Source organism: Rhinatrema bivittatum, chromosome 2 (genome assembly GCF_901001135.1).
Source record: "Rhinatrema bivittatum chromosome 2, aRhiBiv1.1, whole genome shotgun sequence".
In the NCBI taxonomy this organism is placed as follows: Eukaryota; Metazoa; Chordata; class Amphibia; order Gymnophiona; family Rhinatrematidae; genus Rhinatrema; species Rhinatrema bivittatum.
In genome coordinates this window covers 591,924,789-591,941,852 of record NC_042616.1, presented here as the reverse complement: position 1 = coordinate 591,941,852, position 17,064 = coordinate 591,924,789, and positions in this window count along the sequence as shown.

Sequence of the window (17,064 nt, the reverse complement as noted above, 5' to 3'; positions counted from 1 at the left end):
CGAAGCAGAACTTCAACGATGGAGCCAATGTTGTCCGAAGCTTCACCAACAGCTGGCAAGACATGACGGCTCAGGAGCACAGGACACCAGTCCACCTGCAGGCTACTCCACGCTCAGGAAAGGCGTTATCCGAGAGAGCACGGCCTGACAGGTACCAGAAGGTTCAGGAGCGCTGAAGACGAAGACACAGGAGCAGGACATTGAGGAACCAGGAACAACAGGAAGCGGAGAATCAGGACGAGACATCAGGACGAGGACCTCAGGCAATGAAGACTTAACTTGACATGGCGTGACAACAAGAACTCCATGGAGAAGACGAAGAAGACCTGATGGAACTCTGGCAGGCAGGAGCCTCCAGAGTGAAGCAATTCCAATGCAAGGCAAAGACTGACTGACGAAGCAACCCTTTTATAGGGATGGTACAGGAAGTCCCATTAAAGGTGGGGCCAGCACACTTCCTGTGTCTGGCCCTTTAAATGTAGCAGAGAGGCGCAGCTGTGTGCCTAGAGGAAGCATGAGAGCTGTGCAGGACCTCAGACAGCGGCCTGCACTGACGCATAGCGTGCAGAAGAGGCAGGGCTGTCCTGAGATGCAGGCCCGACGTAGGCAGCGGCTGCAGCCGCTGCAGGAAGCCTCGAGGGCAGCTCTAGCCACCAGGAAAGACCGAGGCTTTTGCGGCCTCCAGCTGCGAAGATGGTATCAGCGTCGGCGGGGGTCCTGGGCCGCGAAGAAGGCAGGGAAGTCCGCGGCTCTGGCCGCGGAGAAAAGGAGAGACATGGGCGGCCTCCGGGCCGCAGAAAGGAGTTAAGTCCGCGGCTCCGGCCGCACAGGAGACCCGACAGCGGCGTCCTGCCACGTCAGGAACGGAAGAAGCAGCATGGGATGAGTGAGCCTGCTCGCGGGGGGACTCGCGGGCAGCGTTCATAACAAAAGGTATTGCTAAAGTGCAAATATAACAGAAATTAGCAACTAGAATACTATTGAGGTCTAGTAGTTATGGTCATATTACCCCCGTTTTGCTAAGCCTCCCCTGGCTACCCATTTTCTGGCAATTTTGTTTTAAAAATCTGTTTGCTTTCAAAGTTCTTCAAATGAATAGACCTGCTTCTCTTTAAAATTTGTTGAAACATTACACTCCTACATGGGAACTTAGGTCAATCCATGAGTTTACCTCTCTACGTTTTCCCTTAGAATAGTTCATCTATCCCGTACACATAAATAAGCATTTTTCTGCTCTTTACTCATTACTGATGGAAGTTTTATCAGCTTTTTTGGTATTTTTAAAAGACAAGTGAAGGTTTGACTGCTCATACAGGCATTTGGTGGTCAGTGTCATATTGGCTTGCCATTCTGAATCAGCTTGGGGTCAAATGTAGAAATTGCTTGTTTCAATACGTAAGGGACAATTTGTCAAATTTTCACATCTTACATAGTAGTTTTATTTTATTAGAACATAAAAATTGTCATACTGGGTCAGATCAAGGTTTCATCAAGCCCAGTATCCTATTTCTAACAGTGGCCAATCCAGGTCACAAGTATCTGGCAAGTTCCCATATTAAAAAAAATCCATAATGCTGTCGTGCAATAATAAGTAATGGCTATTCCCTAAGGGGTAGATTTTAAAAGGAGCATGTTCGTGTCCATGTGCATGCAGTTCCCAGCGTGCCCACATGGAAGTGCCGATTTTATAACATGCACGTGCTGGCGCATGCTTGTTATAAAATCCGTTGGCCGTGCGCGCATGTGCAGGCAGCGCATGCAGGGGCAGTGATTTTGCTAATTTACCTGCAGCAAAGCATTCGGGCCTTCCCCAGTTCCCTCCCAGTCCCTGCTCCCCTGCCTAACCTTCCTTCCCTTTCCCCTCTCCACCCCAACCCCTAACCCCACCTAACTACCCCCAAATTATTATTTAATGACTTACTGCTCCTCTGTCCCGCCCTACCTCACCACTCCCTGCCTAGACCACACCCTCGGCCTGCCCCTTTTTCAGGGCCCGGCCTTTGTGCGTGTATTGGCACTTATGCGCGTGGCCGGGCCCTTTTGAAAATGCGTGCGGCACACAAGGTGCCCAGCCATGCATGCAAGTCCAATATTTATGCCTGCTGCAGTTTTAAAATTTGGCCTTAAGTCTACTTGGTTAATAACAGTTTATGGACTTCTCCTCCAGGAACTTGTCCAAAACCTTTTTTAAAATTCAGCTATGTTAACTGCTTTAAATACATCCTCAGGAAATGAATTCCAGATCTTAATTGTGCATTGAATGAAAAAGAATGTTTTTGCCATTTGCTTTGAATGTGCTATTTACTAACTTCATCGAGTGTCCCCTAGTCTTTGTATTTTTTGAAAGAGAAAATCACTGAGTTACATTTACCCATTTAATTCCATTTGAGATTTTATAGAACAGCCCTAACTTCTTAAGCCTTTCCTCAGGGGGAAGCCATTCCATCCTCTTTATCATTTTGGTCACCATTCTCTGTATCTTTTTCAATGCAGCTATATTATTTTTAAGATGCGGAGACCAGAACTGCACATAGTACTCCAGGTTCAGCCTCACCATGGAGCGATCAGAGGTATTATGACATTCTCCGTTTTATAATTCATTTCCTTCTTAATAATTCCTAACAATTTGTTTGATTTTTTGATGGACACTGCACACTGAGCCAAGGTTTTAAAAGTATTGTCCACTATGATGCCCAATTCCTTTTCCTGGGTGGTAACTCCTAATATGAACTTAAAATCGTGTGAATATCTTTTTTTTTTTTTACTCTGCTTTTTGGCACTTCAAAGTGGATTACATTCAGGTACTGTACTATCTCCAGAGGGCTTACAATCTAATTTTGTACCTGAGTTAAAAGAAGGTAAAGTGACTTACCCAAGCTCACAAGGAGTGACAGTGGGATTTGAAGCCTGATTTTCCTGATTCATAGCCCACTGCTCTAACTATTAGGTTACTCTGTTGCAATGCAAAGGAAGGGAGCGCTAGGGGACTCTCCCCATTGTGGAAAGAGGGGTGTGTGCCCTTGCGGTGAGAAGTAGCCTCGTCTGGGAGCGGAGCGAAGACCGAGATCCCGGCCAACCCACACAGCCTCAGTGAGACCAACCATGCAAGGCTGGACACTGAGTAGTCCACCGACCATTCCAAGTCCTTTCAGACCTGCCGCTGGGTAACGGCAGAGGCGGCAGGCCGGACAGGAGGAAAGAACGGATGAACGCTCTAGTAAGCGAGGTCACTGGAAATAGAAGTGCTGGAAGAGACGAAGACTCAGGCATTGAGGAAAATGAAGACTCATGCATTGAGGAAGATGAAGACTCAGGCAAGGCAAGGCAAGGCAAAGCAAGGCATGGCACGACAAGGCATGGCATGGCAAGGCAAGGCAAGCTAAAATCATCAATTAAAAGTCCAAAACCTCCAAGAGAGTGTAGACCTCCCAACACTTAGACACTCGGTGAAGTGCAACACAGAAGCACAGGATGGACAACAGCCCCTCAGGGATACAGGTGGGCAAAGTCCCTCAGGTGCCCTACACAGCCTGGCTGGGCTGGTCACGGACAACACTGTCCCCTACGTGCCCTAAACAGCCAGCCGGTTGGTCGCGGACCACAAGGGGAGTGGGGCAAGCCCAAGAGAAGAGGAAGACATCCAGACTCACGGACATTGGGAATGATGTATCAGGGCAGATGGACATCAGGACCAGCAGACATCTGGACATAGCAGACAAAGGACGTCAGAACATCAGGAACCAGGGCAATGACAGGAACATCAACAAAGGACATCAGGATACATCTGGAACAGGAGAGACATCAAGAACATCTGGAGGATGATGGAAAAAGACGAAGGACATCCAGTGAAGAGACCAGGAAGACAGATGACGAAGACGATGATGAGGGATCCCATGGAGAACAACAGGAAGCCAAGTAGGAGCAGAAGTCAGGAGTCCAAGAGAAGACTAGCTCCTTGTGAAGGCAACGTTGGAATAGCAACTGAACCCTTAAGTAGGGCTAGACAGGAAACACCCATGAGGTGAGGCTAGAGGGACCTTTAAAGCACTGAAGGAGGTGCTGCCCCACGTCTAAGGAGGAAGCAGGAAGAGGAAGTGCAGGACCACGGACAATGGCCCTGTTGACGACGCTGAGAAGAGGAGCCAGAGCAGGCCGCAGGATGGCTCGACGTGGGAGGCAGCCTCCGAGCCATGAAGAGGCCTCTGGGAGTGGCTCCTGCCGCGGAAGTGGAGGGTTCAGAGCATCCTCCAGTCCACATGGAACCAGCGACGGTGGAAGGGACCACCGTGACCACAGTGGTGGCAAGATGGTGGCCTCCAGGCCGCAGAGAGGCAGGAACACGGCTCCAGCTGCACAGAAGGGGTGGCGATGATGGTGGCCTCTAGGCCGCAGGAACCAGGGCATCTGCGGCTTCTGCCACAAAGGTAAGAGGCTGCCCATAGACTTAGCCATGGGCAGAATCGCAACATACTCCTCTTCAGCATGGATTACTTTTCCCCATGTGTATCACTTTGCACTTGTCCACTGTTAATTTTATCTGCCATTTGGAAGCCCAGAATTCCAGTTGATCTAGGTCCTTCTACAATTTTTCTCAATCCACTTGTGATTTAACTCAGAATAATTTTGTGTCATCTGCACATTTGATCACCCTACTCGGTGTTCTCCTTTCCAGATCATTTCTACATATATTAAAAAAACACCAGTTCCAGTACAGATCGTGAGGCATTCCACTGTTTACCCTTTTCCACTGAGAAAACTGACTACACTGTTTCCTATCTTTTAACAAGTTTGCAATCCACAATAGGGCATTGCCTCCTGTCCCTTGACTTTTTAATTTTTTCAGGAGTCTCTCATGGGACACTTTGTGAAACACCATCTGAAAATCCAAATATATTATATCCACCAGTTCACAATTATGCACATGTTTATTATTGCCTTCAAAAAGTAGCAGATTTCTAAGGCAAGATTTACTTTGTAAATCCATGTTGGCTGTGTCCCATTTTATCATGTATTTCTTTATGTTCTGTGATTTTGTTCTTTAGAATAGTTTCCATGACTTTTCCCTGCATTGGTCTATAGCTTCACAGATCAAGCCAGAACTATTTTTAAAGATAGAAATTACATTGGCCTTCCTCCATTCTTTGAGTACAATGGACAATTTTATCCATAGTTTACAATTTACTGGTGATAGATGTGCAATTTCATTTTTTAGTTCTTTCAGAACTTTGGAGTGTATACTAGGGATGTGAATCGTTTTCCATATCGTCTTAACGATAGAAATCATGTGGCAGGGCAAGAAAATCGTCTTAGGCACGATTTTTTAGTTAAAAAATCGTTAAAAATCGTTTTTTCCGATTAGTGCGCACTAACTCGAGTTAGTGCGCACTAACTGGGAGTTAGTGCGCACTAACTGAAAATGATACAATTTGACACTTTTCAGCTCAGTTAAGGTCAGTTTAGGAATGAATATGTATTCCTATTGGCTGCCCTCTTATTTATTCATGTTACCAAGTTTCCTACTGACAGTATATGGGGGATGGGAAATGGAAACAGTTGGTAGCTTGACAAAACAAGTAATGTGATCAGTCAATGTGACTAGAACTTGTGCCCTAACCCTGATACCAGGGGTATTGTGATCTTCCTGCACACAGTGCCCTATCCCTATTAATACCAGGAGTGTTGTGATCTTCCTGCACACAGTGCCCTATCCCTAATACCAGGGGTGTTGTGATCTTCCTGCACACAGTGCCCTATTCCTGATACTGGGGGTGTTGTGATCTTCCTGCACACAGTGCCCTATTCCTGATACCGGGGGTGTTGTGATCTTCTTGCACACATCCCGATATCAGGGATAGGGCACTGCATGCAGGAAGATCACAACACTCCTGGTATTAATAGGGATAGGGCACTGCATGCAGGAAGATCACAACACCCCTGGTATCAGGGATAGGGCACTGTGTGCAGGAAGATCACAATACCCCGGAGGAGTGAGGGTCAGGCAGCTCCCCCCTGTCTGTGAAGCCAGCCTCTCACTAGTAATGCAGGGAGGGAGCTGTCTCAGACTTCACCATCCTCCCCCCCCCCCCCCTTACCCACACACCATTCACTAGCTGGGACATGGGGGAAGTCAGGAGTGAGGGTCAGGCAGCTCCCCCCTGTCTGTGAAGCCAGCCTCTCACTAGTAATGCAGGGAGGGAGCTGTCTCAGACTTCACCATCCACCCCCCCCCCTCACCCACACACCATTCACTAGCTGGGACATGGGGGAAGTCAGGAGTGAGGGACAGGCAGCTCCCCCCTGTCTGTGAAGCCAGCCTCTCACTAGTAATGCAGGGAGGGAGCTGTCTCAGACTTCACCATCCTCCCCCCCCCCCCTCACCCACACACCATTCACTAGCTGGGACATGGGGGAAGTCAGGAGTGAGGGTCAGGCAGCTCCCCCCTGTCTGTGAAACCAGCCTCTCACTAGTAATGCAGGGAGGGAGCTGTCTCAGACTTCATCATCCTCCCCCCCCCCCTCACCCACACACCATTCACTAGCTGGGACATGGGGGAAGTCAGGAGTGAGGGTCAGGCAGCTCCCCCCTGTCTGCGAAGCCAGCCTCTCACTAGTAATGCAGGGAGGGAGCTGTCTCAGACTTCACCATCCTCCCCCCCCCTCACCCACACACCATTCACTAGCTGGGACATGGGGGAAGTCAGGAGTGAGGGTCAGGCAGCTCCCCCCTGTCTGTGAAGCCAGCCTCTCACTAGTAATGCAGGGAGGGAGCTGTCTCAGACTTCACCATCCACACCCCCCCCCTCACCCACACACCATTCACTAGCTGGGACATGGGGGAAGTCAGGAGTGAGGGACAGGCAGCTCCCCCCTGTCTGTGAAGCCAGCCTCTCACTAGTAATGCAGGGAGGGAGCTGTCTCAGACTTCACCATCCTCCCCCCCCCCTCACCCACACACCATTCACTAGCTGGGACATGGGGGAAGTCAGGAGTGAGGGTCAGGCAGCTCCCCCCTGTCTGTGAAGCCAGCCTCTCACTAGTAATGCAGGGAGGGAGCTGTCTCAGACTTCACCATCCTCCCCCCCCCCCTCACCCACACACCATTCACTAGCTGGGACATGGGGGAAGTCAGGAGTGAGGGTCAGGCAGCTCCCCCCTGTCTGCGAAGCCAGCCTCTCACTAGTAATGCAGGGAGGGAGCTGTCTCAGACTTCACCATCCTCCCCCCCCCCCCCCTCACCCACACACCATTCACTAGCTGGGACATGGGGGAAGTCAGGAGTGAGGGTCAGGCAGCTCCCCCCTGTCTGTGAAGCCAGCCTCTCACTAGTAATGCAGGGAGGGAGCTGTCTCAGACTGGTATCAGGGTTAGGGCACTGTGTGCAGGAAGATCACAACACTCCTGGTATTAATAGGGATAGGGCACTGTAAGAGATGACTGTAGTAGATTGAATAAAGATCTGATGTTTCTGCTCTCCTCACACCAAACAAAAACAACACACAAGCAGAGAAGCCCTTCTTACAAAGCTGAGCTAGTGAGTTAAGTAGGAGGAAAAGTAAACATACTGGTGCCAGTGTGGCTACTTAAAAAATACACTTACCAACAATCAATTACATATATTTGAACTGTGTACAGTTCCAGCCAGGACCACCTTTCTAAAATGCACAGTGATTGGCAAATTCAACATGCACTAGCATTTCAGGTGCCTGCTAACAAAAATAATAAACAAACAAGTTCTAATCACGTGAGTGCTGATCATTACATTACTTTTTTTGTCAAGCTTCCAACTGTTTCCATTTCACATCCCCCCAACCATATTGGTAACATCAATAGATAAGAGCACAGCCAGCCAATAGGAATACATACATACATATTCATTCCTAAGTGACCTTTACTGACCTGGGAAGTGTGAACACTTTGTTTCATTTTCTGTTGGTGTTCGTTAGTTTCCAGTTCCATTTCCCATCCCCCCAACCATCACCTCAGTGGTAACCTTGGTAATATCAATAGATAAGAGGGCAGCCAGCCAATAGGAACACATATTCATTCCTAACTGACCTTCAGTGACCTGGAAAGTGTTTATTTGTATCATTTTCAGTTAGTGCGCACTAAATCGAGTTAGTGCGCACTAACTCCCCGTTAGTGCGCACTAACTCGAGTTAGTGCACACTAACACGATTTAACGATTTTTAACGATAAATCGTTAGAATTTCTATTGTATCGTGTTCTATAATGATTTAAGACGATATAAACATTATCGGACGATAATTTTAATCGTTGAAAAACGATTCACATCCCTAGTGTATACCATTTGGTTTGGGTGATTTGCTACTCTTTAGCATCTATATCTTCCTTGTTATACCTTCCAGCTTCAATGTTTCAGTTTATCTGATTCATCACACTGAATACAGTTTTGGCCTCCATAATCAGCTTCTTTTGAAATTCTATTTTAGCCTGTTTTATCAATGTTTTACATCTAACTTGCCAGTACTTATGCTTTTCTTATTTTATTCAGATGATGTTATTTTGTTATATTGTTTTATTTGACTCAAGTGTTTTGATTATGTAATACTATTAATTATAACTATGGTTATCTCTTTAAGGAGGCTATTTCTCCTATGTTAGTCTATGTCGTATTATTGATTGTAATGTATTTTTTATTTGCTTTGTTGTATTGTATAATACTTCAAGATACTGATGGAAAGTATGAAACAAATAAACTTGTAAGCTGGAAAATAGACTTGAGAATCTCTCTCCAGACATTTATCTATCACCTCTCTCTCCTAACACTGATTTTACTGAGCAGCTATCCCATTTTTTAAGCACTGGCCATTTAAGGGTTCTAAGGACAATCATTCTTTTCTCAGTTTCAAGCTAGAGCACATGCAGAGATTTGTTGGGCAGCCTTCTCTCTCTTCCTATATTATCCTGCAGAAATCCCTTTAGAGTTGGCTTGGTTATCGGTGGACCCAAAGGCTGAGGGAATATTATCCCACAGTGGTAATGTCAAATTTGCATACTCTTGGGCACCATAGGCTTAGCTTTTTGGCCTAGATAGATATGTAGGTTCTATTCTGGCTTCCTTTCATAGGATGTTCCCTTCATTACAGCTTGGCTTTTTTGGGCATTGCTAGTTTCAATTACTCCTTTCATGGGACTCCAGTTGAGACTCTTCTTTTTGTTCCTCCTCTTTCTTTTTCCAAAACTTCCTCTTTATGTTTTTATCCCAGCTGGGATCATATGACCTAGACCACTAGTAACATTCTTCTTTTAAAACTTGAATCTAGTAACTCTCTTAGCCTCCTCTGAGAGCGGTTTTACATCTGGTTAATTAACAATAATTGTTTTTAGTTTCCTCAAAAGAAACAGAACAGGGAAAAAATAATAACAAAGAAAACAAAACATTGTTGTTCTAAAATAAAGTAGACCCAGAGCCGGTAGTCCAAATGTCTTTTCTTTCAGTGTGGTAGTTTGCACTGAAGGTTTGAAAGTGAGTTTAGGCCACTAAAAATTAATCAGTTGCAATAGCTTTGTTAACCTTTAGTTCTATGCATTACTGTCCATAAAAATGGTAACTGTAATATTCATTTAATTTACATTACCATTAAGTCCTTTCAGGCCCACAAAAAAGCTTTCATTTTTTTTCCTATGCATGCTTTAATTATAGTAATTTATGGCCAACCTCCAACTGTTGGATTGTGTAATGAAAGCAATTCAATCCAGTGTGTCAAAAATAAATTAATTTCATTCTAATCAATACTCACTAATCAAAACTGGATAAAAAGTGGACACTTCTTCAACTAGTAATAAGACCGAAGAAGAAAGCTTTTAACACAGTAGGTGCTAAACTATTAATGATTATTAACTTTTTCTCTCTGTTTTGTACTTTTATCATTTATAATATTTCCTATTCAAAACAATCTTTATAGTCATTATTTTCTTTGTGACAGGTTGGATTTTATATGCCTTGTTTTCAGAGATTGAATTGCTCTTGTTTTCAAGGTAGTTTCATGATAACTGCAAAAGATACTTAATTGCTGTAAGACTCAAGCCATCATTTCTAATTTGGTGACACATAGTATATGTTGGTATAGGTCATAAGGCCAGATGTGGGCTGTCACTGCTGCTCAGTGGTAGTAGTAATAAATGCTTGTGTGTGTTTGGGCTTCTCATCTTATCAGTGACATCGTTTTGTGTCAGAGTAAGTGTCAGATATTTGTTACTCTTCAGCTGGCACTGGGCCCTTAAGGAAGTACATATAGGTTTTCTAGAGATCTATAATGTCTTGGTCTTTGAAAAATTCAAGACCATTGCATTAGAATCCATCCAGCTTCCATCAGCATATAAACAGTTTGAGATTTCAGTAGATGCTGCCAATATATCTCCTTTCACTAAAACGTACAACTGTACATCATTGGCATATTTAAAATACACTTCAAATGAATCCAATAAAAAGCATAATCCATGCAAAAAAATGTTTAAAAAGACAGGAGATAAAATTGAGCCCAGAGGCACCTCCATTATTGTATTAAAAGAATCTGAAGCAGGAAAACCAACATTAATCTGTTGCTGCCATGAAGCCAAAAAAGAATCAAACCACTTAAAAATCCTTCCCCCATACCTAAGTCTCTCAATCTCTCTAATAAGATATCATGCTGCACTGAATCAAATGTATTTATTTATTTATTTATTTTTATATACCGGTGTTTGATTTGCGTATCACATTGGTTTACATATAACTTAAAGGTGCAGGAAGTCAAGCATTTCCTTTTGTTTGGTACAGAGAATGACTAGAAACAGTGACGTGAGGAGTAACAATGGAGTAACAGTAATATGATTAAAAACGATGGTAGTAATAGTAATAAACAATAAATAGCATTTGTAATCATATTAAATAATATGGTAGTAATAGTAATAAGTAATAAATAACATTTGTAATCATAATAAAATACAATGGTAGAAATAGTAATAAACAATAAATAACATTTGTAATCGTAATAAACAATAAATAGCATTTGATGTAGGGTATATCTGTAGCAATGGCATGGGTAATATGTTATATATACATAAATGGTGAATCTGAGACAGTGTTAGTATGTTACAAAATTAGGTGTTAAGGAGAACATCATGGCTGATGACTTGATAGATATAGCATAAAGGCTATTGAATGGATAGACATTTAATTATGGTGTGTTGGGTGTAGGTGGTGTTTTCCTTGCCTGTGGGGGTTACATCTTGGTTTGGGGTTTGTTCGTGTTTGTTGTTGGGATGGCTTTGCGGGATAGCTATGTTTTGAGATTTTTCTTGAATGATTGGGAGGATGGATCTGTTCTTAGTTCTGTGGGGAGTTTGTTCCATAGGATGGGGCCGGCAATAGATAGTGTTCATTCCCTTGTTGATATCCATTGAGTGGCTTTTGGGGATGGTGTTTGTAGAAGGCCAGAGTTTGAGGAGGGCATATTCCGTGTGGGAGTATGTAGGTGAATGGGGGTGGTAAGCCAGTTGATTTTGTCGTTATGGAGAATTTTGTGAATGATGGTTGGAGTCTTGTACTGTATTCTTTGAGGGATGGGTGGCCAGTGTAGGTCTTTGAGGATGGGTGTGATGTGGTCTGATCTTGAGCTGTTTGTGAGAGCTCTGGCCGCTGCGTTTTGGAGTAGTTGGATAGGTTTAAGGGTGGAGGCTGGGGGACCTAGTAGTAGGGCATTACAGTAGTCGAGTTTGGATAAGAGAAGAGCCTGTAGAACTGTATGAAAATCTTGTGGGTATAGAAGTGGTTTGAGTTTTCTTAGGATTTGGAGTTTGTGGAATCCATTTTTAGCAAGTTGTTGATGTGTTTTTTGAAGTTTAATTGGTTGCTAGGATGACACCAAGGCTCCTAACTGTGAGGAGTGTTTGTTCTGAGAGGGGGTGAGTGGCGGGGTCAGTGGAGGGGGGTGGGGAGCATTTGTTGGATAGGTATAGGATTTCTGTTTTGGTGTGGTTGAGAGTGAGGGATAGTTGTGAGAGTAGTTGTTTTATTGAAGTTAGGTGAGAGTTCCATAGCTTTAGAGTGTGCTCAATGGAATGTTTGATTGGAAGTAGAATTTGCACATCATTGGCATAAATATAGAGGCATAAATGTAGAGGAAATATCTAAATAAACTGCGATAATTTCCCCTCCTGAATCTTAAGTCCTTAACCACCATAAATGTAAATGGTAATGCTATTGTTTTTGTGGAACATATAAAAAATTTGGGTTTTTATTTTAATAGTTCTCTGAAGTATACCCTTCAACTAAAATTGGTGCTCTCAAGGGGCTCTTTTAAGCTAAAAATGCTTCATTGCTTAAGACAGTTCTTAGATCTTTTGGATTTTAGACTTTTTATATCCAAGCTTTCATTTTAACATCGATAGATTATTGGTTTGTCAAAAAATCAACTATGAGTGATTCAATTACTGCAAAATTCAGCAGCTTATTTGGTGTTAAAGACAGCTCTGTTTGAATACTTAACTCCTCAACTCCAACAATTACATTGGCTGCCAGTTTTGCAGGAATTAAAATTTAACGTTATAAATATAGTGTTTAAGGCTTTGTAGATCGATTCTCCTTTGATTTGAAAAAGATGTTTAAGATTTATAGTCCATCACACAGTTTATGTTCCTCTGGACAGTGCCTTTTGGGGTTGCTTGATTGCAAGAAACAAGAAATCAAGCCTTATCCCTTATAGGAGAAAAGCTATAGAATGAATTTTCTGTGGGGTTGAGATTGATACAGGATGCTGCAGTCCCAGTCGCAGGTCTCACGACCGGGCACTTACCTTCTCTTCCGGGCTGCCAGCGACGGGGTCCGCTACTTGCTGGGCTTACTCAGGCCTTCCCGCGGCGGCGTCTCCACAAGGAAGACGCCGCCGAGCCTCGGAACCAGGCCCCTCCCGTGCTAGGCGTGTGCGCACGCAAGGAGGGACTATTTAAAGGGCTTTTCCCGCCAGACCGCGGGCCGCCCCCAGAAGTGACGTCAGTCACCGGCAGGGATTTAAGCCTGGCATCTGACTGACCATGTTGCCTTGCAACGAGGTTCCCTGCCTTGGGTATTAGTTGCTGTGTTCCTGCTTCCTGCTTTCATCTCTGCTTGGATCTTCAGCCTTTGACCTTACAATGTCACAGGGGCTACCAGTGCCATTGGTCGGCCCCTGTGACATAGTGAGGGCAAAGGCTATCAGTGCCATTTTGAATACTGGCAGCCGACGGCCCGAGTGCAGGAGGTCACTCCTGGACCCCCCCTGGACCACCAAGGACTTTTGGCAAGTCTTGGTGGGTCAGGAGGGTCCTCCAAGACTTGCCAAAAGTCCCCGGTGGTCCAGCATGGGTCCTGGAGTGATCTCCTGCACTCTGGCTGTCGGCTGCCAGTAATCAAAATGGTGCCGATAGCCTTTGCCCTTACTAAGTCACAGGGGCTACCGGTGCCATTGGTCAGCCCCTGTCACATGGTAGGAGCACAAGATGGTGCCAGCCATCCATTGCTCCTACCATGTGACAGGGGCCGACCAATGGCACTGGTAGCCTCTGTGACATAGTAAGGTCAAAGGCTATCAGCCCCATTTTGAATATCGGCAGCCGACGGCATGAGTGCAGGAGATGGCTCCCGGACCCCCCGCTGGACCACCAGGGACTTTTGGGAAGTCTTGGGGGGGTCAGGAGGGTGGGGGGTTTGTTTAAATTTGCTCCTTTAGACGGTCGAATAATTTGGTGAAGATTTGTTGTATTCGTGGAGAATTGCGATACGTTTTGCTTCCCCACGAATACAACTAATATGGCCCTATACGTTGCAGATTACCAATACGTTGGAAATGAATGCACACCCCTAACAAAGACTGAGCGGGCCGTGAGCAGCGCCCATCCTGCTCGTGGCCAAGAGAAGCAGAGTGTCGGCAGGGCATGAGCAGCGCCTCTCTTTGTGTGTGTATGCGAGTGAGTAGGATTGTGTGTGTAGGAGAAAGCAATGGTGTTAGTGAGAGAGAAGGAGGGAGCCTTTGTAAGGGTACATGTGTGAATGAGACAAGGAATCTAAGGGGTACATTTTAAAGCCATGCATGCACGACCATGAGTGCATGTTATAAAATCTGATATAGTGCGCACTAGCACACCTGATTTTGAATCGACACGCACATGTGCGCACAGGTAGCCACTCACGCATGTATGGGGGGTAATTTTTTAACAAACTCTCAGGGACGGATAGGGCCTTTGCCCAATTCCAATTTACTCCTAGTCTGCTCCAATAAAGGAGCGGAGGAAACTTCCCTAACCTCCTATCTATCCTTCCTCCCTTTTCCCCTCTCCTCCCCAAACCCGCGCGTCACCAGAATAGTGCCTAATAGCACTGTCCCAGCCACCCCCCGCCCTGCCCCACTCCACCCATACCCCGCCTTTGCCCCTCCCCTGGCCCACCCCTTTTCAAAACCTTGGCTCTTTCACACATACCTAGAGATACATGCGTGGCTGGTCTGTTTTGAAAATGCGCTTGGCGCAAGGCTCAGCCCGGCTACCACATATCTCCTGTGATTTCTGTGCAGCGGATTTTAAAAATTTGGCCGTAACTGTGGGTAAGAGAGGGGCCTGTCTGAGTGAATGAGGTCAGGGCCAGAGCCAGGACCTGGACCAGGGGCAGATGGTTCACCTAGGTCACCTAATACCCTTGCTCCAGCCCTGATAGGACAGGGAACAATAAGCATGCATACAACTCTTTTCCCAAATTTCAGTCTCTGTCACCCGATTCTTTTGCCTCCATGCCCAGGTCTAGTTACTTTCCCCTCTGTACATGCAACACTTATAGTCAAAGTATGTGGTAGCCTTCATTTTAAATGTTTTTGATCAGAAAAGGCGGTGCTGAATAAAAAATCAGATGTGCACTGCACTAAATCGTGCTGAGTTGCTAAATACCCATTATATGCAATAGTTATTAGTGCTCAAATCATTAGTTTCATGTTAGAGTGCATGGAAAATGTGGGGAGGACAATTTTCAAAGTCATTTATGCTGGTAAAAATTACATTTAACCCAAGTTAATCAGCTGGTTGAAAATTACCCTCTTTGCATGAAGGTAATAGTCAAAATGCCTACAACTCCCTGAGTTTGAGCCACAATGAGAGGAGGCGTTCCCCAGGAAATGTTTAGTTTTGGAGAGGAAAAGAGCATGCACAGATTCCATTTCCAACCTAGCACACATTATTTTCCAGCAAAAATCTACCTACAAAGTAAGTGTGAGTGCCTACATGTACTTTGTACCCATGGCAAGTTTCAAAGCGAGAGCACCTTCTTTTGCAGAATTGGTGCAGGTAAAAATTCCCCGCAGCCTTTATCCCACTGCTGTTGGGAAATTGCCTGTTTAGTGTGCATATTAAAAATGTGGTCACTTTCTAGCAAGCGAATGATCTTAGTGAATAGCATATTTACTGCAATTTCAGCATGTACACTAAAAAAAAAAGTACCGCATGCATACAAATAACATTTTAGCATAAACTTTGATGAAGCAGTTCCCACGTGGCTCTTTTTTCCCCATAAGCAGAATGCAAAAAGTCATGGTTGTCAGATAGTTTATTTAGGGATCACGGTTTTCATTCATAGAGCCGCTGTTTCAGACTAAAAAGAATGCTTTCTTGGAATTTCTAGAGGCAAAATGCTTTTAACATCTCCATTTGTAATTTAAAAAAAACATTCTAGCAAGTACATGCAACTCCCTTCCCCAGCACATTATAATCATTATATGCATATTGTGATCTATTTTAGGCCTTTGGCAAAGATGTTTTCCATGCAGGAGTAATAAAAATAGCTGCATATTGGAAGAAATTCTTGAAAGAAAGAAATGTGTGGGTGTTGTCATAAATTTGACAGGTGCATAATTTAACATCTGAAAATGTGCAACATGTTAAAATCTACAACCAACACACTCTTGGAGAAGAACAAATATTATTATTAAAATATTGCCGTGAAAAGACAGTATAATTCCTTGAAATTCACTTCTTTAAAATGCCTTGACAGTTTATTTTGCTAAAGTGGCAGAAACAACATAATATTTCAAAAGAAGTGAAAAATATTGTTTTGTCTGAATACCTTGTCATCTTGCCATGGAAAGTACTACAGATAACACATGAAAATAATGTAAATGAATTTATGACTCAGGTTAGCAATGCTATCTATCTGGATTAGGATGACCTGAAGGTGTCAGGTCACCATTGATAGGTTTAAGCAGTCCTGATTTTTCCTCACCACATGTTAGGTTTCCTGGTTCCATAAAATAAATGAAGCTACAAACCCACTGCCAAGCCGTGTGCTCTTTTGTCTTTTTTAAAACTTTTATTGCCATGTTATGACATAGGGAGGATAATTTTCAAAAGCATTTTCCAGGTAAAATTGTGTTTTACCTGCAGAAATGGGCTTTTTAAAACTTGCAATCTTAATATGTGGTTAAACTTACACACATAGGTCCTTTTCACACATAAATTTACTAGGGATTTGCACAACAAATGTTTTCATTATGGCATGTTTTTTCATTTCGGGGAAGTAATTTCAGATTCAATTTGTTTAATGTTTATTTCAGTTTGGTTTGTTTACCAAGCAGAAGTAAATATCAAGTATTAAATGAACCCCCAAATAAAAAAAAAAAGGACCTTTAACAGGTCCTCCCTGCCTCCACCCCCTGTAATTGAACTGAGGTTTTCATGGCCCCCATTTACACTTTCCACTGGGTCTTTCATGTAGAAAGGGGCAGAAGCGATCCCCAGTTGCTCTTGCCCCTCTGGCTCCCACTTGACTATGGCACTGACTGGCCATAAGACCTGTGCCGATATTTCATGTTCATGACATAAAGGATATGGCCATAAAACACAATTGTGCTACTCTTTGTGCTGCCATATTTTATGGCCATGTGTTTCTAAGGCCATACAACAAAATGGTGCCACTTTCATGGCCTGCTCTCATCACCCTGGAAGAAGAAGTCAGCAGAGTAAGAGTGACTGAGGATCACTCCTACCCATTTCTACATTGAAATCCACATGGAAGGGTTAAGCAGGGAAGAGGAAGGCCCCATTTCA